The sequence below is a fragment of the Myodes glareolus genome, chromosome X (assembly GCF_982192425.1).
Source record: "Myodes glareolus chromosome X, mMyoGla1.1, whole genome shotgun sequence".
Lineage (NCBI taxonomy): Eukaryota > Metazoa > Chordata > Mammalia > Rodentia > Cricetidae > Myodes > Myodes glareolus.
Window position 1 is genome coordinate 89,784,625 of NC_142053.1, and position 24,156 is coordinate 89,808,780.

General features: G+C 44.2%; 1 long non-coding RNA gene across 4 annotated transcripts in view; it reads right to left on the bottom strand.

Moving 5' to 3' along the window:
- Positions 1 to 3,428: 3,428 nt before the first annotated feature.
- The window catches only part of LOC125410317 (uncharacterized), a 35,903-nt gene continuing 15,175 nt past the window's right edge, over positions 3,429 to 24,156 (bottom strand). The window contains exons 6-11 of one of the 4 annotated variants that reach the window (XR_015737027.1): positions 13,488 to 13,695; positions 11,446 to 11,607; positions 11,114 to 11,215; positions 9,871 to 9,923; positions 9,385 to 9,443; positions 3,429 to 8,747 (exon numbers count right to left, since the gene is read on the bottom strand). This is a non-coding gene — a long non-coding RNA (uncharacterized LOC125410317). Of the gene's footprint in view, positions 8,748 to 8,800; positions 9,924 to 11,113; positions 11,216 to 11,445; positions 11,608 to 13,487; positions 13,696 to 24,156 lie in introns of those variants that run through there. The other 3 variants (XR_015737029.1, XR_015737030.1, XR_015737028.1) reach the window with 3 other exon arrangements.

A 24,156-nucleotide genomic window follows, 5' to 3' on the forward strand; every position in this document is an offset into this window, starting at 1 on the left:
GGAAATCAAAACAGAGGCGAGCATGAGCTGGCAGAGATCACTGACCCAGCTCTGCCAATGCGTCGGTGAGCTTGACCCCAGCCTCTTCTCCTGGCCGCCTGTGCATCTTTTCTCAGGTTGCCATGGAGACAGGTTCAAATGGCTTATCTGTTTACTGTTACATTGCCGGTGTTTGTGTTGCAGAGATTCAATTCTCGTGAACTATGGGTTGAATTTTCATTTTGCTGGCGACAAAGAACACAGGAGACTTTCCATCTAGGTCCAGCCTGGGTCTCCTTGCAAAGACTCTCTGAAAGCAGACTGGGAAGCCAAGGGGAAGGGACACGAGATGCCTCATTCTCTGCTGCCCCTGTCACGTTACAGTTCACCATGCCTGTTAACCGGACACATTACTGGGTCTTGGCTAGGCCTAGTCCATGCTTCCTCTGCACATATGGCTGGAAGCAGCAAGTTTCAGGGGACCCCTGGGAGCACTGGTTCTAATTCCATTCCCACGACTTGTCATGGTAGCCTAACCCACTGGAATCCTGCGGTCCAGGTAGTGTCTGTCAGAGGGGCACATCACAGGATACATCCAAGGTGGAGGCTCCCCCCCTCTCTCTGAGTGTCCCTCCCTCCCTCCTTCCCATTATCCCTCTTCCTGTCTCTCCTCTCCCATCTCCCTTACTTCCCTCTCTCCCTCCCTCCTGTTCTCCCTCCTGCCACCCCTCCTATCTGTTGTTAGTCTCAGAGATCGATAGAATTCTAGAAATTACTAATTCTTTTAACGGGAACACTTTGCTAAAATCTCTATTCCCAGAGGGCTTTATTTCAAGGACCAGCTCTGCTTTTCTCCCACAGCCCAGCGAATGCATCACACACTTAGCTTCAGTTCCCATGGCAACTGAGGCTCATGATCTAGGGACTAAATATGAGACAAAAGGAAGCAGAGAAGTGCCTGTGTTCTCTGCTCCTCTGCGGTACACAACAAGCCTCTATTACAGGAGAAAATGGAAGCTTGCGCAGTTCCACCCTGCCCTCCCATCGCTGCTTAGTGGGGGCAGGTAAGAAGGTACAGAGCTCTGAGGTGAATTTCTACATCCGCACACTGCGGCAGAACGCTTTGTAGACATCATCCCTGACTCCCCCTTACCAAAAGGGGCTTCGTACCCAAACTATGGCCGTTACCCCTAGCCTCCTTGCCTCTCTCAAGTTGCTTCCCCCTTTCCACATCCTGTAGCCTCTGCCATATTGGTGGGGCTTCCAGTCAGTTTTAGGATGAAAGCCCACATCCCAGCCTAGTTTCAGCATTTCCCCCAGAGGTGATCTTCAGTCCTCACCATGGTGTCATGGGGGACATGAGGGGTGTCTCTCCTCTCCTCTCTGGCCTGAGAGACCTGATGTCCAGATGAGGGGATCAATCTGTAAGGCTCTCACTTCCTGCCGGCTCCTAGTTTCCAGGGCTTTACAGAGACAGACGCGAGGGGAGGGGGTGGCTGCTCTTTCCCCCCTTGTAGAAAACGCACCAACTGCTTCAGTGTGCCCTTCACCCCCTACCCTCTTATCCTGAGGGGACAACTTTGTCCTTGGTCTTCTTGCACCATTTCAGAGCCTGGTCAGCATGAGAGGCCTGACAGCTTGGATTTGTCACGAGACAGGGCACCAAAGCTGAGCCGAGTCCCTGGTTTCTCTTCCCTGCGCTCCCATGATTCCAGTGTCTGTCTGGACGTCCATTTGTCCAGCCACGCTGTGCTTGCCTGGCTTTCAACTGCCCACCCGGAACTTCCCTCAGCCTGGACTTTGGCTCCCAGAGACCAAGAAACTCCTTCTAGTTGAGCCACCTCCATTCCTGGCTATGCCCTTTCTGCATGGTGGCCACTACAATGTTTGCCACCATTTCGACCCTCGGGTTCTTTGTGAGGCTTCCAATCAGTATTCACAATGGGTGTTTCCATCCGTCTTATGCACTCCCAAGATACCGTGTGCCACCGACACCTCCATGCTTCACAGCCACTGAGTGACTCCAGGTGTGCGGCTCCTTTGGAGAAGATCCCAGGGAGGAATGGCAATCCAGGAGGGCAAAACTTACCTTGTCCGGGCTGCTTCATAACACCGCCCCCCAATACAAGACAACCCTCCCAAGACCTCAAGCTCTATGTGGGAAACAGACCTCAGCAAGCAGTGGGAAGTGACCAGGCTGATTAAACCAAATGGAGAGAAAGCGATTGCTGTGTGTGTGTGTTCCCGGAGACCAAGACCAAGCAGCCACCCTCTGCTTACTACAGGAAAGCTAGCCCTCAGGAGAGACTTCACTTTCAGTCACTCTGGGACCACAGCTTCCCTGCTGCTTCTTGAGAATCCCCCTTTCTCCCTCTGCTGAGGAGAAAGACACCCTCCAACACTGGACCTTACTGCAGAACCTCCTTGTCTTTCCTCTCTCAACACGCCATCTACCCTTGCCTTCCTCCAGGTCCAAGCATATGGACACGGGACAGAAACATGTGTCCGGGATCCGGGATTATCCCCAATGAATGCATGTCTTATCTCACCCTCCACTCCAGCTCACCCTGTGTTAATCATTCCACATCTCGTAGATTCGAACCTCAGTTCTCAGCTCTATGTATCTCTGGCTCGACTAAGCCTTCATCCCCAGTGTAGCCACATGCAGAAATGGGGCTGTCAGTATTTCTTTTTAAGTAGGGTTTCCACAGCTCAGTCTTTCTAGTGTCCCTGATCTCTCTCTCTCTCTCCTCTCTCTCTCTCTCTCTCTCTCTCTCTCTCTCTCTCTCTCTCTCTCTCTCTCCCCTCCCCCCCCACAAAGATTTACGTGTGCAAGCGAGCTCTGCTACTCTGGCTCCTCTCAGACCCTCTTGTCAGTGTTTGGTTTCATCCATCAGCCTGCAGCGCGGTTTCCCTCTCCATTGTAGGGAAGATGCTTCTCTGTCATGTTCCTTGCTGCCCTTTTCTGCCAAGCTTTTCTGCTAAGTTGATCAGTTGTCAGTGCTTCCTACTCCCCATTTGCCTCCCAAGTGTCCTGCGTCCCCTTCTGGGCTCCAGACATCTTTACTTCATAATGCTGGCAGTTTGTATAAGGAGCACACCAGACACGGTCCCTCTGACCGTTCTGTGCTCTCTTTAGCAGGGACTATGCCAACCACAACCGGCACCCGGGGCCCGAGCACATCCTTATGTGCTGCTTCTCCATACTTCCCATGTTTTCGTGCTCTCAAAAGTGGCCTTTTATTCCCACCTCTCCCTTTCTCACGTTTTCTCCTCTAAGAGATGTATTTTCCCACTGTGAATGTAAGCACCGTGTACATTTGTCACTTCTTACATCAACCACTGTGTTTAGTTACAAACAACACAAAGACTCAGGCTTGCTCAATGACAACAGCACGTTATGCCTGGGCATATGTATACCTTCTTTAGAAAACCACTGGGGTATCATTCTTAATGATTTATTTTTATTTTTCTGTGTATGACTGCTTGCCCTCGTGTATATACGCGAACTCATAAGTGCTTATAGCATCAGAGGCCAGAAGAGGTCAGATCCCCTGTAGCTGGAGTTACAGATGATTGTGAACTGTCATATTTTGCTGGGAATAAAACCTATGCAAGAGGAAAAGGTACCCTCCACCTCTGAGTCACGTCTTCAGATGGTATTCTCCCATGTTTTAAAACGTATTTTCCACCGTCATGTTTTATTTATATTTTACCTCCTGGGATCAAGTTGAGGGCTGTGCCCAGAGTTTGTTTGTTGGATATTTTAATAGGTAATTTCCTTATTGATCTTCTGGGAATGTCCCATCACCCACCCAATTCCACTCATTTCCCAGTCTCTCCATATCTACCCTTCACCCTGTTAGCATCCCCCATCAAAAAGAAAATTTGAAAAAATGAAGACCAAACCAAACAATGTCACAAGTGTCAGCTCATCCCTGACACTGTCCCAGAATACAGAGGCTGAATAGCCCAGAGCCCTAGGATTGACCCAACCACCACTGGACCTCTCCACCCAAAAAACATGTCAATGTAATGATGTCTAATGATATTCTGCTATACTCATAGATTGGTGCCTAGATCAAAAGTTATGAGAGGCTTCTTCCAGCAAATGATGGAAACAGATGCAGAAACCCACTGTCAAACCTCAGGCTGAGCCCAGGGATTCCAACTGAAGAGAGAATGGAAGGATTGTAGGAGTCACATGGGTCAAGGACCACACAACACACTGAAACAGTGAACCTGGCTCACGGGAACTCACAGACACTGAACAGACAACCAGGCAGCCTGCATGGGACTGACCTGGGCACTCTGCATATGTGTGATGGTTCTGTAGCTTGGTCCTCTTGTGGGTCTCCTAACAGCGGAAACAGGGGCTTCTCTGAGTCTTGCTCCCTTTGGGGACCCTACTCCTCATACTGGGTCACCTTGCCCAGCCTTAATACACAAGGAGGTGTTTAGTCTTTACAACTCGATATGCCATGTTTTGTTGATATCCATGGTGGCCTGTCCTTTTCTGCATAGGAAAGGAGAAGGGGTGGATGGGGAGGAGGCAGAGGTGTGGTGGAGGAGGGTCTTGGAGGAGAGGAGGGAGGGGAAACTGAGGTTGGGATAGAAAATTAATTTACAAAAGACTTCATTCCTCTGTATCTACTGCCTCTCCAACACCTCTACGTTTGTCTTAGTGACATTGGGAGCCAAGGTGTGTTACGTAGGCAGATTATATCCCCTTTTGTCGTATCAGCTTTATGTGCAATGTTCATTGCAATGGTTTGGTTCATGACCTCTAGTTTCTGGTCCACCATCATCTCTAGACCCTCTCTAAAACTCCTCTCGGCTATCCGGAGGGCGCCCCGAGTCATGGAGATGCTGTTATTACAGTTCCACAGGACCAGTTCCTTCACATGCTCTAGCAGGTCATAGATTGTGCAGATGTTAGGGTGGGCCAGCCTAAGGCCCTGAATGTGCCCTGGTGGTAGTTGAGCTTGTCAGACATGGCCGCTGGGGCTGCCCTACTGTGTGGGACAGAGCCAGCTCTCTTATGCCCATGCCATGAGGGCCAGCTCTCCCACCCCCTTGGGGAGGGGAGGGGCTATCTCTCCCAAGTGCAGGGGCAGCTCACCAGTTCCCAGGTCTTTGGGGCCTGCTGTCTTGCTGCAGTGTCCAGCAAGGGGCAGAGTCAGTTTTCCCTAGGCTAGAGAATGGCAGGGCCGGCTCAGCCTCGCCCTTGGATTTCATCGTGCATGGTTCTTATGGCCCCTGTGGTAACACAGACCACAGATAGCAACACAGACCCCAGCTGCAGCAGGACCATGGACCCAGACAAGGATCTCGGCTACAGCTCTGACACAGATGTCACCATGACACTTGGTAGCTGGGCAACCCAGTCAGATCTGAATGGCCCATCTGCAGCGTGGTCTGCAGACAGCATCATACCCTCATTTGGTAGCCTATACCCCAGGCATCTGCGGGGACATCGGTCACAACTGGAGCCACCCAGGATGTCAACACAGGCCCTGGTCTTTGCAGGCCCACAGACCCAGACGTGGCCCTTGGCGCCAGCTCAGACCCAGATGTCATCATGACCTTGTTTGGCAGCTCAGGTCACCCAGAGCTGCAGGGCCCTCAGGCACCAACGTGACCAGAGCTGGCAACCCACACCTGCGTATCCATCTTTGGGGGGCAACATGAGCCATGGACATTCGCACAGACCTTGGCTACAGCAGGCCCGTGGACCCAGACATGGCCCTCTGCAGCAGCTCGTTCCCGGGTCATCTTAACCTGCTGCAGCATGGCTCTTGGATACCAGCATGACCTCAGGACGGGGGCAGACCTCTTCATCCATTTTAAAATGCTGTACACACACTGAAAACAGCAAGGAGTCTAATGCACTCTATGCTCAAATATGAAGTGTGCCTTAACCATTTCCAAGCCGCATACACTGACTTTTCTCCTCATCCACATTCTCCCTCCTCCTCGTCTCCTTATTCTGCCCTATTACAATCTCCTCTTGTTTATATGCAGGTCATATATTATGCATGGGAAATGTGTGTGTTTTAGTGACTCGTTTTTATGTTGTTTAGTTCCTTTGTAGTTGGTAGGATTATCTGCGTATTCATTAATTTTCTGCGTGATGGATATGTAGCAAATATTTTTCACCCATTCTGAATGCTGTCTCTTCACTCCAGCGGTGCGCTTGCTTTTGCTGTGGAGAAAACTGTTAATTAATCTAACCCCATCCGCCAAATATGTAGAACATTTTCTGAGCTATTGAACCTTTTAAGAAAGTTCTTGGCTGTACCCACTCATGAGGACCTTTCCCTCTACCTCTGACATATTCAGAATTTCTGGTCTCTTATGAAGTTCTTTTGTCCCTTTAGAACTGATTTTTCTTCAGGATGATAGGAATCCAGTTGTATTCTTCTACATGTGTGTATCTAGTTGTCCCAGGACTATACGTCAATGAGGATGCCTGCCTGTTCTCTAATGTATGTTTGAGCATCTTTGTCACAGTGGCCACAGCAGCCACATGTGTTCTCTCACATTTGGGCCCTAGCTTCATAGTTTTACATATCTGTGTTTAAGTAGGAGTTACTGTCTGTAGAAGTCAGGGAGCAAGAGTCAGTCTTGAGGGGAGGGGCAGTAAAATGTTTGTGACATGGAAGTGGCATTGGGGGAACGCAGGGACTAGAAAGGCTTCAACAGGGATGGTGCCGGGGCAATGGGGTTGAGAAAAGGGTCAACCAACACTTAGGACATGGGCAACAGCCATGCAGAAACTTCCTAAATTTAGAAGGTAACTAAAGCTTTTTTTGTTCCTTTTTGTGATTATAATTCCACCTTTCCTCCCGTTCTTTTTCTCCCTCTAAAGATGCACATATACCACCCCACCTTGTTCTCTTTCAAATTTATGGCCTCTTTTTTCATTAACTGGTTTTATGCATATATGTATGTGTTTATATATATATATTTCTAAATATAACCCGCTCAGTGTTTATCACGTCACTTGTACGTATGCTTCCAGGACTGATCATTTGGTATGGGACAAACAATTGCTATGGTCTTCTCTGGGGAAGACTATTTCTCCAGCTCTCAGTATTCCTTAGTTGTCTCCTTGTTCTTTGGATAGGGCTGAGGCCTAGTGGGCTCCCCCTGTCCGGTTAGGCGTGTCTATTGTTGTTCTTGGTCAGCTTATGCTTGGGCAGTCACATTGCTGACACAGTATGGGTGACCTCTGGCATCACTAGGAGACAGAGCCTCACAGCTTGTTCCCTGATCCCCTACTTTTCAGAATCTTTCTGCCTCCTATTCTAAAATATTCCCAGAGCCTTAGATGCAGTTGTTTTGCAGATGTATCCATTGGGACCGGCTCCACAACTCTGCAGTTTGATTGCTTGTTGGTTTCTGTAATAGTCTCTGTTGCAAAGAGAAACAAAATCGATGAGAGAGGACTCTACTTATCTGTAAATACAAGGAGTTAAGAGCAGTTAGGGATTATGATGGTTTAGTAGAGTGGTGGTTGTGGGTTCCCCTCCAAGATCCAAGACTTCACTAGCCCTGGGTAGTTGGCTAGGTTTTCAGTACCAGCCGTGATTTCTCTCCTATTAAGCAGGCCTTAAATCCAATTAGAGAGCCAAAATTTTTAAATGGCAATACCCTAAATGAACGGATAATGCCACTCACAAAAACCATAGGTTTTGAAATAAAAATCTCAATACCAGTTGTGGGTTATTTCCTTCTGAGTTGTTGGCTAGAGGATCCCAAACAATGGAGGGTACTGCCATTGTTAGGCCATTGTTAGGTCACCCACCAGAACCAGATGGGAAGACTACATCACTGAAGGAAGCACGGACTTTGGACACAGCATATAAATGAATCAGGCTAGCACTAAGCTGGAAGCTTCCACTCTGCTGGCTGGTGTGCACAGTGCTGGAAGGCCCCATGCAGGTTGTGGGGAAAAGCCATCAATGCCCTTACCCAACTCTGGATCCTACCCATGGGAAGAATTACATACGTGGAACTGCAGGTCTGCACTGCCGTGATAAAATACCATGACCAAGAGCGACCTGGGAGGGGGAAAAGGTTTCCTTCTTCTCACAGCTTGTAGTCCATCATTCAAGGAAGTCAAGGCAGGAACCTGGAGGCAGGAACTGAAGCAGAGAACATGGAGGAGTGCTGCTCACCGATGTGCTTGCTCCTCATGGCCTGCCCAGCCTGCTTTACTTTTTTCAACTTTTAATGTCTTCTTAAGTTAATTGTTACTAGTTTTCCTTCTTTCTTTTATATTTGAGATAATAGAACTCCAACATTTCCATAGTCACTTTCCTCCTTCCAAATCTTTCTGTATAGCCCTCTTTGCTCTCTTTAAATTCATGGTCTGCTTTTTGTGAACTGTTATTACACACACACACACACACACACACACACACACACATACACACATACACACACACATCAACTGCACGAGGAGCCAACTATATACAAGCATGTATGCTAGTAAACATCCCTCATCATCCTCAGCAGGCCCACCATCATTGGCTACTGATTCCGCTCACCCGAACTGCATCTCACCACCTCTCTGAAACAGAGCAGTCTTCCTCTGAGCACTCTGACCGATCTGGCATTTCCACATTGACTGCTGCCACCGCAAAAGTGCTGTCTTCTGGACACGATGTGGTGACCAGAGTCACGGACTGACATGAGCTGTGTGTACCCGCAGAAGATCAAGTCAGTCCAAACTCAGAGGGGGCGCTCTTCTGGATTCGCTCCTTAAAGAAAAAATGCTACTGATAGCCAACAGCTGTGGGGAGAGGGAGAATCATTGTTTTTTGAGAGTTTTTATTGCTAGGTTTCCTTTAGGGAGCAATAACTGGGCTGAGGAGGTTACAAAAAAAAGACATGAAGTTAAGAGGGGGCATGCTGGGAGATGGGAGAACATGACAGAAGTTGGAGAAGGAAACTGAGGATTACACATAATTATCTTTCATTATAGCTATGTATAAAACTCCCACCAACTGTATACAGATCTATAAATAGACACATACACACACATAATAGAACATAAAATTCCTGGATGCCAAGGAACTGTCTGTTTGGTGCCATGTTACTCTAGGGTGGAACACACTAAAGGGAATCAAGAAGTCCAGGCGAGGGAGGAGCATTTCTCGGACTTTGGTTTGGTAATATCAGAAGGGTTTCTGTTTGACACCACTGTATACCTGCTGCTAGAAATTTTTCTTAATTACAGCAGCAAAATAAGTCAAATAGAAATGTACGCCAATGAATTTTCTAGTGAGTATCTTTAAGAATAACCTAAAATTGCTCTCAGAAAGTGTCTTCTAATATGGTTTAGATTGCTGTATCTCTACTGCTTCCAATCTGTCCCACTGGAAGGCCAGATATTACCTCCTTCTTCACTGTTGCTGGTACCGCAGCAAAAAGGCAGGATCACGTGGAAGAGAGGGCTGAAAGCAGACAGAAAGGCACACTCAGTCTCCACTCATTGCAGCAATAATGTGGCACTTTCAACTGCCCAAAATTAGCTCAGCAAACCCTATTTTCTGGACATCTGCTCCCCCATAGAGACCTGACTCCGCTCCCACATATGGGATGAGGAAGGATGCACAGCTCAACAGAGGTAAGCACTGACCTCAACCTTCTCACCTGTCACGTGCTGCTCAATGGGCTATTTTGTACTAGATCAAATACACGTCCTTGCTCACCTCAAAAACACGAACATACCCCACTCAAGAGCTATGACTCCATCTCCACATCATGATGTCCATTTAGACAAGGGCAGCAACAGTAAGCAGCCAACGCAGAGCATACCTGCCTTCTGTAGGCACTATCTCCGTTAGCTATTCCGAGCCTTGCAGAGACCGATGCTCATACCTTTCCTGATGCCAACACGCTCTCAAGAGACAGCCAAGATGCACACTTCAACCCTGGGAAAATGGGAAAATACAACAGGATTCTGTCCAAAGTCAGTCAGTATCTCTTAAGTACATATCAGGATCTTTGGCATATGCAAACATTTCAGCAAAACTCTATGTTGCTGCCAGTGCCTTTTCCTAAGTCACAGGGATTTGCCACAGAAGTGTTCCATTGGCACAAGAGATCTTTTAGGCAAGAGGATACCAATGAAGAAAACAGGTGAACAACCACACAACTATTTCCACATCACTAAGCAAAGAGTAAGGCAGCAAGAAATTGAGAAGGGGGGGGGGGGAAGGTATGGATGAACAGAGAAAAGGAGAGGAAGGAAGGGAGGTGGGAAAGATGGACAGAAAAGAGGCAGTTTAATAATTGAAATTGTTTAAGATATATTGTTCTGAATTCTGTTTCATTTTTCCTTAGATCTTCTTATGTAAAGTTCACACACAAACAAAACTTTGTATGTTTATAGACATCAATAACTACACAAGTTCCAAATCTATAGGCATACATAGGACTATTTAACTCTATGACAGAATCCCCGCTAAGGCAGACCACAAAGTAATGCAAGAGATAAGGGTCATGAGATGAGCTTCATCTCTGTCATGCTTTTTCTTTCTTTTTGTTTTTTTGCAAGTTTTAAAAATCTAAAATATAATTACATCATTTCTTCCTCCTCTCTCCAGCACCTCTCATGTCTGCCCCTCTCTCTCAAATTCATGGCCCTTTTTCTTCATTATTCTTTTATATACATAAATATATATTTACACATGTACATGTATGTGTACATACATAAATATATAAATAAATCTTCTGAGTCTATGTAATGTTACGTGTGTGTATATGATTTTCAGGGTTGACCCCTTGTGGATAAGCGATTTGGAGGCTCAGTCCTGGGGAGACTAATTCTCCCTTTTTCAGCATTCTCAGGTGCCTGCAGTTCTTTGTCTAGGGGTACGGTCCCACGAGATTTCCCCCTTCAAAGTAAGCATGCCTATTGTAGTCATTATTCGGGTTCATTTGGGCAGCCATATTTTTGATGGTATCATGGATGACTTCCCCGTCACTTCTAGTAGACACAATCTCACAGCAAATTTACCCGTCCTCTGGCTCTTGAAATCTTTCCGTGCCCTCTCCGATGTCCCATGAACTTTAGAGTTGGGGGTTCTAGGTAGATGGATCAGTTCAGGTTGGCACCTACCATCAGTCGTTCTCTGCATTGTGACCAGTTGGGGGTTTTTGGATTGTCTCTGTCTTTTTGCAAAGGGAAGCTTCTTTGATGAGGGGTGAAAGCCATACATATCTGTGGGTATAAGGACAAATATTCAGAATGCAGTTAGGTTAATTACTATTACCAGACATGGCACCAGTAGGTTCTACTTGAAGATCCATGAGCTCATTAGCAACAGGTAGTTGGTTGGGTTTCCAGTACCAGGCATGATTTCCCACTGTTTACCAGAGCCATAAGTCCAATTAGACAGCAGTTGGCTGCCACCAAAATATAACTGTCACTATTATATTTCTAGATCTTACCAATGCTGCTCATGCTTTGGTCACAGGCCTCACAGACTGGTAGGACTGTTGACGGCTTCCCTCTTCCAGCAGCTGGTACAGCGCCTTCCATTACTGGGAAAGCTAGTCCTCAGGGAAGAGGCTTTCAGGTCGACTTCAGCTCAAATCCTCTAAGTCCTGTGTCTGAAGAGCAAGGGGTCGTCAACACTAGGAATTTACTTCTGGGGGACAGAGACAATAGCAATAGTTTATATTGTTTTGGAGTATCTTGGACTCCTCTGACCAACAACAGGAAAGGAGGTTTCTCAGACTTTGTACCGGGGGTGGGGGTTTTTAGTCTATGGTTCTTCGAGGAAGCATTAGTGAAAAGTTTCTGCACCCCGATAAGCCTCTCTCTGCTAATGCAATAATCCAAATCAGACCAAATCAAACTGAATTAGAAAAGACCCAGGTTTAATGGATACCAATGCTCCCGGATGAATTTCCATCCCCCTAGAGAAGAGCTGGGGAAGGAAGACCAGAAAATCACGTGTTTGTTCTCTGGGGGGCAGTTTAAATACCCTGTGGGAGTGGTCTTGAGCATTTCTGGGGAAGGGTTATCATTTGGCAGGCTGTCTTGGAGGTGGAGTCTGGGCTAAGGCAACTCCCAGGGGAGGAGGCTTGGGATGGAACTTAAAACAAACATTCCAGATTCTTTGGCTATATGGATGCCAGGGGCTGGGGTGATGCTTCCACACAAACATCCCAGACTCTTTGGATATATGAATGCCAGGGGCTGGGGTGATGCTTCCACCCAAACATCCCAGACTCTTTGGGTATAGGGATGACAGGGACTGGGATGAGGCTTTTAACCAAACAATTAGTACCACAAGTGACATAACTTCACTGAAATTATTCACACATACAGACACATATACCTGCTACAGATGAAGACAGAGGTCCTACAGATGAAGTCCCAGATACACTGTCCACTAGAATTTGGCCACAACACCCTGGATCTGCTCTGTCTCTTTAAGAGACAAGTCACACCCACTCCCTCCCCCTGTCAGCTGAGACAGGCTGATCTTCAGCTTCCAGTCTGAGTTCCTTCTCTCTTTTCAGTCTCCCTCTCCCCACACTTTTCACCTTTCTTCCTTCTGTCTCTCCCCTCTCTCTTTTCTTCTTCTTCTTCTTCTTCTTCTTCTTCTTCTTCTTCTTCTTCTTCTTCTTCTTCTTCTTCTTCTTCTTCTTCCCTCTCTCTCTCTCTCTCTCTCTCTCTGTTCTTCTTCCCTTCTCCCTCCTTAACCCCCTGAATAAATATCCAACCTCACTCTGCATGGTATGCCTATCCATGTCTCTGTTGCCCAGCAGCCGCGTGTCTCCCTGCCCTGGACCAGCCACAGCTCAGGGACCTGCAGCCATCTCTGCCTGGGACTGGCCTCTCTCAAGGCCCACTGCCTGCTGCCACATGGCCTGCTGCCACCACTTAGGGACCTACAGCATTTCTGCTGCCTGCTGCCACTGGAGACCCACAGCATTTTTAATTTTTCCTTTACACTGACACCCCTAGATTCTACCTCCTCTGAGCAGAAAGTAAGTAAAACACTCCTCCAACAGCAGGCAGTATCAATCTCTGAGAGGGTGGTATGTCTTAGGCATTGCTCTATTGCTATGCAGGGCAACTCTTAGAAGAGAAGGCATCTATTTAGTTGGGAGCTCCTTTATAGTTTCAGAGGTTTAGTCCAAAGTCACCATAGTAGGAAGCAAGACACCATGCAGGCAGGCACTGGAGCAGTACCTGAGAGCAATATCCTTATCTGTAGGCAGAAAGAGGGACAGTCCTGGCATGGGCCTTTGAAGCCTCAACACCCACCCTCAGTGATGCACTTCTTCCAGTAAGACCACACTTCCTAATTCTTATAATCCTTTTGAATAGTTGTCACTCCCTGGTGATTAAGCTTTCAAATATGAGCTTATGGGGGACCATTCTTAAGCAAACCACAGGGTATTAAGCATAGCAGAGCTAGAGGGACACAGGTGAACAGGGAAAACAAAAGCAGGCTCTGTGAGGAACTGTAAAGTACCCAAGTCAGCCTCTACTTAATGGACTTCCAGCTTTAGACTTCTCCCATCCTGACAGGATAAAGCTGTGTCTTCTGTGTTCCTAGTCATTCAATTCTTTGTTCGAGTCAGGGAGCAAATTCATCAATCCCCTAGACAGCTGTCACATCTCCATTACAACAAAGATGCCAGAAACAGCCTGGACAAAGACGGTCTCTTCAACAAATGGTGCTGGAAAACATGCAGAAGAATGAAATTAGACTTGTATCTATCACCCTGGTCAAAAACAAACAAACAAACAAACAAACCAACCAACAAAAGCTCCAAGTGATCAAAGAATTCAATGTAAAACTTGAAATGCTAAAACATATAGAAGAAAGTTGGGGCGGACCCTACAAGAGCTAGGTGCGGGAAATGACTTTCTGAAAAGGACTCCCTTTGCCCAGAAATGAAGGCCCAAAATTGACAAGTGGCACCTTATAAAACTAAAGAGGTTCTGTACAGTTATGAAAACAACCAATTGGGTGGAGAAGAAACTCACAGAGTAGAAGTCGTGGCCAGCTAAACATCTGACCGAGGATTAATACCCCAAATACATAAAGAACTTAAAGAGTCACAAAAACAAATGAACAATTAAAACAGACTATGAATCTGAACAGAATTTTCACAAGGAATGAATATGGCTTAAAATGTTCACAATCTTAGTAACTAGGGGAATTCAAATTACAGCTCTGATTTCATCTTACCCCAGTCAGCATAGCTAGGATCAACAAAACAAACAACAAAACATACCACTGAGGAATTTAAGAAAAGGGAACCCTCATTCAGTGTTGGGGGGATTCAAAACTGGTAAAGCCACTCTGGAAACAATTTTAAGAATTCTCAAAAGTCTAGAAATAAGTCTAACATATTATACAACTACAGCACCCCTTGGCATATGTCCAAAATCCTTAACATCCTGGTCCATAAATGCTTGCTCAGCCTCGTTCACTGCTGCTCTCTACACAAAGCTAGGGTGATGATTTGAATAGGTATGCTCCCATAGACTCATGTCTTTGAATGCTTGTCCCAAAGGGAGTGGCATTAGGAGGTGTGGCCTTGTTGGAGGATGTGTCTCACTATGGAGGTTGGACTTGAGGTCTCATAGGCTCAAGTTATGCTCAGTGTGGGACACAGTTGATTCTGCTGCCTATGAATCAAGATCTAGAACTCTCAGCTCCTTCTCCAGTACCATGTCTGCTTGCACACCACCACAAAGATAATGGTCTAAACCTCTGAAACTATAAGCCAGCCCTAATTAAATGCTTTTCTTTATAAGAGTTGCTGTGGTTATCGTATCTATTCACAGCAACAGAAACCCAAACTAAGACAGCTAGGAAATCCTAAATGTCTGTAACTGATGAATGAACAATGAAAATGTAGACACTATATGTAATGAAAATTTGCAGCAAATGGAACTATAAAATATTATATTGAGAGGAGTAACTAAGACCAGAGAGACACACACTGCGTGTTCTCTATTAACTGTGATTCCTAGATCCAAATCTTCAGATGTGAATATGTAACCTTGAGTAACTGCAGTAACCAGGAATTTTAAGAAGCACATGTGGTGGCCAACGATCCCTAGAGAGGGAAATAGCAGGACATGAGTGCTATGAAGAGGGAAATGGGAAAAACAAGGAGCAGAGTTTTCACTGGGGAAGGAGGAGAAAAAACAATGCAGAAGGACAGGGTACAAACAACAGCAAATATTTGAAAAATTAATAGTGAATCATATTATGCTGTATTTACCTAAAATTCCATAAAATACATTTATGTAGCATATATATGATGGTTTCAACTGATACAAAAACTAACACTGATCACCCTGGAGAAACTATGGTGAAGGGACTGGTTCTCAACATAATATGTTATTCATCATAAAGCTAAATGGATGAAAATTGGACTAAGTCCAACTGGAATCAGAACAAAACAAGAGTATCCATGCTCCCCACTCAAATTCTACACAGTACTTAAAGTACTAGCTAGAGCATTAAGACAAATGAAGGAATCGAAAAGAAGTCCAAGTATCCCCATTTGCATATAATTTTTTCTGCAACTGAAAGACCCTAAAGACTCCCCTAGATCTGACAAACACTTTGCAGGTGGCAGGCCACAGAATCAACATACACAAATCAATGCCCTTGCTAAATACCTAAGGCAAACATACCTTCACAGTAGCCTTAACTTATATAGATAAAATGCCATGGAATAAACCTAACCAACTGTGCCTGTTTAAATAAGAAATGTCCCCCATAGGCTCTGAGTTTTGAATACTTGGTCCCCAGTTGGTGACACTGTTTAGGGAGGTTGATGAAGTATGGCCTTGTTGGAGAAAGTATGTCACTGTGGTAAGGCTTTGAGAGTTTAAAGTCTTGGCCTGCTTCCAAATTACTCTCTCTGCTTATCGCTAGGATGTGAGCTTCCTGCTCCAGCTGCCATGATGCTGCTATGCCTCCCTGCCATGATGGATTCTTTATCCCTGTGGAACCATAAACCCAAAATAAATTCTTTCTTCCATAAGTTACTTTAGGGAATAGTATCTAATCACAGCAACAGAAAAATAACTAATACATCAAGGAAATAAAAGATGAAGAAATTTAAAAAGACACCAGAAGATGGAGAGACCTCCATGAACATGGATTGATTAATAGGATTAATATTGTAAAACAAAAAATTGGCCATCCTACCAAAAGCAATCTACAAATTCATTGTAATCTCCACCAAAATTTCAGAGGAATTGTTCATGGATATTAAAAATGCAATCTGAATTTCACACGAAAGTACAAATGATCTTGAATAGCACAAATAATCTGAGCAATACACACACTACTGAAGGTATAACCATGCCTGATTTCAAAGGTTTCAGAGGCACGGTAATGAAAACAGTATTGTGCAAATAAATGGGCAAATTTATCCGTGAAAATAGAACTGAAGACCAGATAAAAGAACATACACCTACAGCCACCTGTTTTTTTTGATTTGTTTATTAACTGAATGTTTTCATTTATTTTGCATCCTGACTGCAGCTTCCCCTCCCCCTCCTTCCATTCCTTCCCTCCACCACCTCTGTTCAGAAAAGGGCAGGCCTCTCATTGGTGCCAACAAAGCATGGCATATCAAGTTCAGGTAGGACATTAAGCTCCTCCCTTTGTATTAAGGCTAAGCAAGACAACCCGGCATTAGAAATAGGCCCCGTATCCACTGCCAGGAGTCCCACAAGTAGAGCAAGCCACACAACCATCACACACATGCAGAAGGCCTAGTCTAGTCCCATGCAGGCTCCCTAGCCCAGTCACCTGATTTTTGACACATGTCAAAACTAGACATTGGAGAAAAGACAGCATCTTTACCAAATGGTGCTGTGAAAATTGGGTATCTAAATGTAATTAAAATTTGCTTCTTATCTGACAGCATGTGCAAAAATCAACTCCAAATGGATCAAAGATGTTAATGTGACACCTGAGCCCAGAGACTCTGAAACTTCTGGGAGCAAACTTACTTCCGCACAGGCTCAGAGACAAGGACTCTCACAAAACAGAACCAACAATCAGCAAGTCGGACTTCATCAACTTAAAAGGTGTCTACACTGCAAGATAAACTTTCAATTAACTGGAGTCATACAGAATCCTAGGACAGAGGCATGAGTCTTCAAAACTATGCGTTACAGAGAGTTAGTATCTAAGGTACAGAAAGAACTCAGAATATTAAACACCAAGAAATCAAACTCAATTTTAAAATTGGCTATGGAACAGATCATTAGCAAAAGAACAAACACAAAATGTTACAAATATTTTTGAAAGTTTTGATACACTTAGCCATCAGGGAAACACAACTTAAAATGCCATTTCGATTTAATCTCCCCAATTCCGAACGGTTAAGATTAAGAAAACAAGTGACAACAAAGGCTGGTGAGGATGTGAGAAGAGTTGAGCCCTCAATAACTAGTGTGCAAACTGATATAAGCAAGTGTAAAATAGTTTAACTGGAGTTACCCTGCAGAAATGATAATGTTTCTCCCAGAAGCCAGAGGTTGCCAACTAAAATCCCGCAGTGGCAGGCATGAGATTCCTCCCCTCAAGCTATTTGTCTGGACTGTTCCAGATATCTCTCAAACAATACAGGCTGCTGCTATTGCTCCTGGTTGCCCACTAGAACTTGGTGGTCAGAGCCTAAGTGCTGAAGACTCCGGATGCAGAGCCTAATTGATGAAAAGCCACAGGATTCTGAGTAATCAAGTTGGTACTGAGTGGGGAGCTTCCCCCCTACGGGCTAGCTTTCATACTAATGAAAGATACTGTGCAGGCTTCTGGGAAAGAGAAGCTGTTAACAGCCCTACCCAGCTGTGAACCCTGCAAGCTATAATAATGACCAGCCTGCCAAGGCATAGGTACAGTGGTAACTTAATGTAAGGCATCAAGGAATTAAATTACCGGTGACAAGTACAAACAACACCAAAATGAAAGGAAGTTGAACTGCAGCATTTATATTATCTCTGTGAAGGAAAGAACATCTCCCTTTGAATGTTTGTCATTTTATTCTAAGAAAAGTCAATATTGCTACAAAATGACTAGGGTATTTCTTGGTATTTACATGGCATTGAAAGGTATTTCATAATTATATAAAGAATCACTATAGTAATCAAATAAGTTAGACACAAAAATATTACTTTTCTAGAGATACACATCAAAGTGTAAGTGTAGCAGCATTGTGTCCAGGGTCATTTCTAAAAGCATTAGAAATTCCTACTATTCTTGTTTTCTTTCACTTTCAAACATGCCAGAGGCCGTGCACTTCAGAGAACTGCTGTACATATGTGTCTGGCCTGGCACAAGATGTATAGCCTCTGCTTCGATCAGTGGATGCTGCTGGAACCACAATGCTTTTAAAGGCATGACTTCTCTCTGTGTGAGTGTACCCACTCCAGAGTTCCTACACGATTCTCCTTCATTGGGTCTATGACCACACTGGATGCCTCCTGGCCCCCATCTCCATAATCCAGGTTTAGGGATCTGAATCTGTCTCCCTTTCAATCTGCCAAGGGAGGAGGCCACCTCCTGTCCCTTCAGAACGGCATTGGCCAGTCTCTCAGTACTGGCTGACCCATGTTCAAGTGCTGTTCATCTATTCTTCTAGAATAGACTACGCCTTAACTAAAGTAAGTAAGTGAGTAACGGCCAATGACTGTGTTTCAAAAGACAGATAAGCAGGGCATGGTGGTACATGCATTTATTCCCAGAACTAAGAATTCAAGGTCTGGACTGTAAAATGAGTTTCAGGCCATCCAGGGCTACATAGTGCGACCATATATTTTTAAAAATAAAGTAGGAAAAGTATCTCGTGTTACCAACCTCATTTTTTTTTAAAAAAAAAGCTGAAATCACTATGCAATATGAACTTCACTGTGTTTAACATGTACTTTTGTTTTCAAATTATTTTCAACTTTTCTACCCTTAAGCCATAATAAATGGTGTGAACTAAAGTGCTCAGGGGAAAATTTACATCTACTTTAAACACTCTACAAAGCTAAGAACAGGTGGAATGTTGCAGGACCAAAGCCAAATTATCTTGGGCTACCACAACTCCTAAACAGAGTTCCACCCAATAGATGTGATTCAACATCTTGTGACCAGTAGTTAAGTCCCAAAGCTCAGAACAGTATCTGAGGCCTAGAGTAGAGCTCCCCCACTCTCTCACTATAACCACTGTCAAGGAAAGAAACCAGTCTCACCTCAAAGTTAAAAAAAAAAGTGTGGCTTTTCTGGAGTCAAATATGAAAATATGAGTTGCCATGGCCCAGGAACAGAGATTTAGATCTCCCCAAAACGCCATGTTCCAATGAGGTAGCAATTTCATACACTTTATAGTGACAGAACAAAGAAATCCATAAATCAAGATTCTTTTCCAAATACATCAGTGGGCACATCAGGCAGGCAGGTTATAGCGAGATTGAGAGAACCCTGCTGTAGGCTTCGATGCACCTAACAATACTGCACCTAACAATACTGCTCGCCTTTTGGTTGGTTTTATCTGTTTGTCAGGATGGTAGCCTAAGAGGGGAAAGAAAAGGCCATTCAATAGGCTAAAGATCACCCAAGATAAACTGTAATTAGGCCCTGGAATGGCAACATTCCAGCCTCTCCACAACGAGGTAGGTTGTTTTGTTTCTTTGTTTGTTTGAGACAGGTTCTCTTGACAGTTCTAGAACTCACTATGTAGACTAGGCTGGCCTCCAACTCACAGAGATATGCCTACAATTGCTGGAATTAAGGCGGACACCACTATAACCCACAAGGTTTTAAACAGTCAATAAGCCTTTGCAGACTAGGCTTCTTCAAAGAATTCTCACATCTGGCTATCCGGATGTATTTGAAAAGGGTCCTCAAATAGGATTTCCTTTGTCTGTTACTATAAAGTTTCATGAAACCATTACCACATCTTAACATGGTATCTGGGGTAACCCAAATCTATGTTCCAGGGTCAGGGTTACTCATCTCCATAACAAACTCTCTTCTTCCCTTTGAGGTAACAGTTATGTTTTTGTGGTGATAATGGATAGATATTTCACTGAGTATTACACAATGAATGAATAAACAAAATTTCACACACCTCATAAATATATTCAATATTGATTTTAAAGTATGAAAAATACAGTTCAAGAAAAATAAAATGTACCATTAGGAATGAAAAACTTGTAAGGAAAAATATAAGATACTGTGGTCATGGTGACTGGATACCTTATCTGGATTCCAAATTTTATACAGTGATGCTAACTGATGTCTATGAATCAAACAGTATATGGCCTCAATACAAAATCAGATCCTTACATGCCAAGACAACTAATAAAGGGAAAATATAAGTAGTTGGAGTTACCCGAAACCATATATTGCATTTTAGTAAAAGAACCCTGAAAATACCCTCATGAAAATCCCATGGAATCTATAGCATTTAAGGAAGAAGAAAAAGAGGGGGGGGGAGGAAACAGGTAAAGGGAAAGACAGCTTCGCTTAGTCACATTCTTTTTTTTTCAAGTACAAAGGGCGGGGGAGAAGCCAGGCAGCAGGCAGCAGCAAGGAGCAGCACTACCATCTACCGGCCAGAAAAAAAATACCCTAGATCCAACCACAGTGAACGAAAATCTAACTTTTCTTCGTTCTTCGACCCACCGCCCAAGTGAGAAAGGATGTGGCAGCCAGACGGCATAAATGAAGGGGTCAGAGGCTACAAGATTTCATGCACTAAGTGCGCCGGACTAGAGAACATGCCCGGAAACGCAGCCTTTAGTCCCGCCCTTGGAGCCATAGCAACAGCAGCAGACCATGCCAGACACACAGGAAGTACACAAGCCAGCAAGTCACTGGATTGGTGCTCACTTCTGGACCCTAACAACCTAGCTCTGAGCCCACATGAGTGGGCAGCCTGCTACTGCAGTCTCTCCTTTTCAAGGGCATTCTGCTTATCCATTCTAAAGTCTCCCCACCTGCAACCGGACCCTGGGCAGCACAGGAGACCTTGCTTTTCTGTGCTGTCCAGGAGTGGCCAGTCGCCAGCACGCATCTGAGCTGGGCGGGAGTCCTGCCCCTAAGAAAGCATTGCTTATATAAACAAAAGAGGTTGCATCCCCTGGCCTATATGATCTCTAAGCTTTTCTCTGTGTTCAGTGCTCCAGAAAGCAAAGGAAGCTGCGAAGACAAAGGAAATTGGGAAACCGAGTAAAGTTAGCATTCCTTAGGCATACCAGTCACCCCAACTTAACCTCTAAGCTCCAATCCACAGTACTGACAAGCTACTGCACCACCCTTTGACTTAAGCAAGAATTTGTAAGGAAATGTCAACCTTTTAAAAATCTCATTTGCTGCCTGCAAAATAGCCTGTGGCTCACAGAAGCAAGTACAAAAGTGCATCATTGAAAACTAAGTTTCACAGAAATTTTAGTCCTATTTTGTTAGTTTTAAAAATATGAATATATTTTCACATTTGTTTCATCTGTGTGTATATACATATTTTTCCAAATAGCTCATCATATTTTTTCCTATGTGTAATTCCTACTCGAATGTTAAAAATTGTTTTGTTGCAGGACCCTTTGCTTCCATGTTTGAAGATGCAGAGAAACTCTCCTGCTAAAATTAGGATTCCAGGGCTTAAAAATAATCTTACCCATTATACCATTATGTGACTAAGGGTTGAATATGTACTTCTAAGAACCAAAGCTTACATGCTTCCGGATGCAGGAAGACACCAAAACAGAGTGAGGGGGAGGCCTTACGTTGTGACCTGACAGTGGTGCTCCAGAATGCTCTGCCTTTGTCTTACATTTTAGTGTGGACAAATTGTTCAGGTCATCCAGGGCAAGGTGTCATGTCAAAGGCAAAAACGGAGTGATTCAAAGTTTAAGGGCTATTCATCTGACGCACAGCAAAGAGGACAATGAGGCCAGACCACACCAGGGCTGATGCAGGGTGGAAATTTACTTAGGGAAGGAGTATGGCATGCAGCTGTGAAGAGTCCCAGCTTTTGAAACCGGTTAGAGATACTGGAAAGTTTCTGGCTACCAGAATGATCCTGAGAACGTCTTTCTTTCATCACGTTCCCTAGTGCCGGAGATTGATGCCAAGGTCTCCCCATACCACGTATACGCTGTACGTTGAAACTACATCCCCAGTCACAAAGTACTCACTCTAAAAAATCATAGTCTCTTACATGAAATCTTACATATTTAAGCTGAACATAGTGACATGCACCTGTAATCCCAGCACTTAGGCAGTGATAGCAAAAGGATCATGAGTTCAAATTATCCTCAGTTATGTGGCCCAGTCGACCCTGAACTGAAGTAGCTGGGAAGAAATAACTTCTGCAAGGCTGAGTGGTATGAATTCATGACTGTGGAGAGCTGAAATGTTATAAACTCATAGTCAAAACTATCTCAGTCCCCTTAAATAGCCATCAGTGCCTCCCTTCTGCCTCTGACCTAACATCCTTTCAACTAGTAGATGGAACCTTTGAGGCAGGAGGATCAAGAGTTCAGACACGTCTCACACACACACACACACACACACACACACACACACACACACAGAGCAGTGAAGCATGATCAAGTACTTGAGTTCTACACCTAATATTAAAAAATCATGCTACACTCCTACCATCCATTTATGTATCTTAATTTTTAATTAAAATATAATTATATCATATCTCTCATTCCCTTTCCTTTCATGCCCACTGTCCACTCTGTCTCAAGTTCATGACCCCTTTTTCTTTCATTGTTAATATTATGTTCTGTTTTGTGTTTGGGGATGACTGCCCCTTGGGCCTTTTAGATCTATAAAGTGTCCACACAAAACACACAGTGCTCACCTCAAAACAAGTATGAGATAGTTCGCTCTTAAGCAAAACCTAAGTGCTCATGGCCTGGGACTATAGTACTCAGTCAGGGCACTCTGAATCCAACACTGTTTTTAGTTACGGAACAAAACAAAGTCATAAATCAGAACATTTCTCAAATACTTTGGCAGAACAGCACATTACAGCAAAGCAGGGGCATTCTGCACTGTCTGTCTCAGCTACTATCAGCTGAAATTCTTAGCTTTGGGGCTGCTGGAAGCTCTAGCAGAAACACCTCATGAGGCAGAAATGAGGGGCACTTTACAGGAATCCTTAAAGGTGTTTTACAAGGGATTAAGTCACAAAGTCCAACCAACTCAGATAACCAACAGTATTACAAGCACCATTATTGGATAGTGATTGGTAAATCACTATCCAAATGTTGTGTTCATTGTAGCTATTCATTTTATAAAGGGCTTCTAACCTCTACCTTTGCTGTTTTCAGCAAATGGCACACATATATTACTCTAGGTCAGGGGAATGGAAAAACTGTATATTTTAAGATTATGGCTATACATTAGCTTAGGCTGTAAAAGTTGATTACATGGAAAATCCAAGGCAAGCAAGGTTGGTGGTTACACTCTTTTCTTAAAGGCAGGTTAAACAAACAGGCTGAGTACAGAGCAGGATAGCAGTCTTAAGTCTTAAGTAAGCTCAAAGTATATTATTAACTCTAGCTGTGAGGTCCAGCAAAAGCTCCAGTCTTTTCAACATAAGAGATACTTTACCACCTCTCTTCCTCCACCTCTCTCTTTCTCTCTCTCCAAAAGGGAGGAAGTGTTTGAATGCTTAAAGATAAACCATCATCTGGTATTCTAGTCAGTTTATATAACTACTCACTAACTCACAAATGGTTGAAGTAAAGATAAAATACCATTTACTACCTCCAAACTGGTTTTATCTCGTACACTTAACAAAGTCCTAGGCAATAAAAATTTCTAAAAACACAAATAGCCTGCTTTAATTCAAATGTAAGATACTGATAAAACTGCTAATTCATAATAAAGAGTTTTTCAAATAACTACATGAGTTAAATTAGATGCTAAAATAAATTAGGATTTGAGTTTATATCAAAACTAAAGATAAATTCTAAAACAGCTCCCTGCTCATTGAAGAACCAAATTTCCTCCACTTTGTCCTGTGCCTCCATCTTGTGTCCTGTGTAAGATATTTTCTATAAAACATTCCAGTCTTCAGAAATGGCTAGGGGCAAAAGTAACAGGGTAGCCATCTGGAAAGTACAGATAACAGCAGAATGTCCCCACCCAAAGG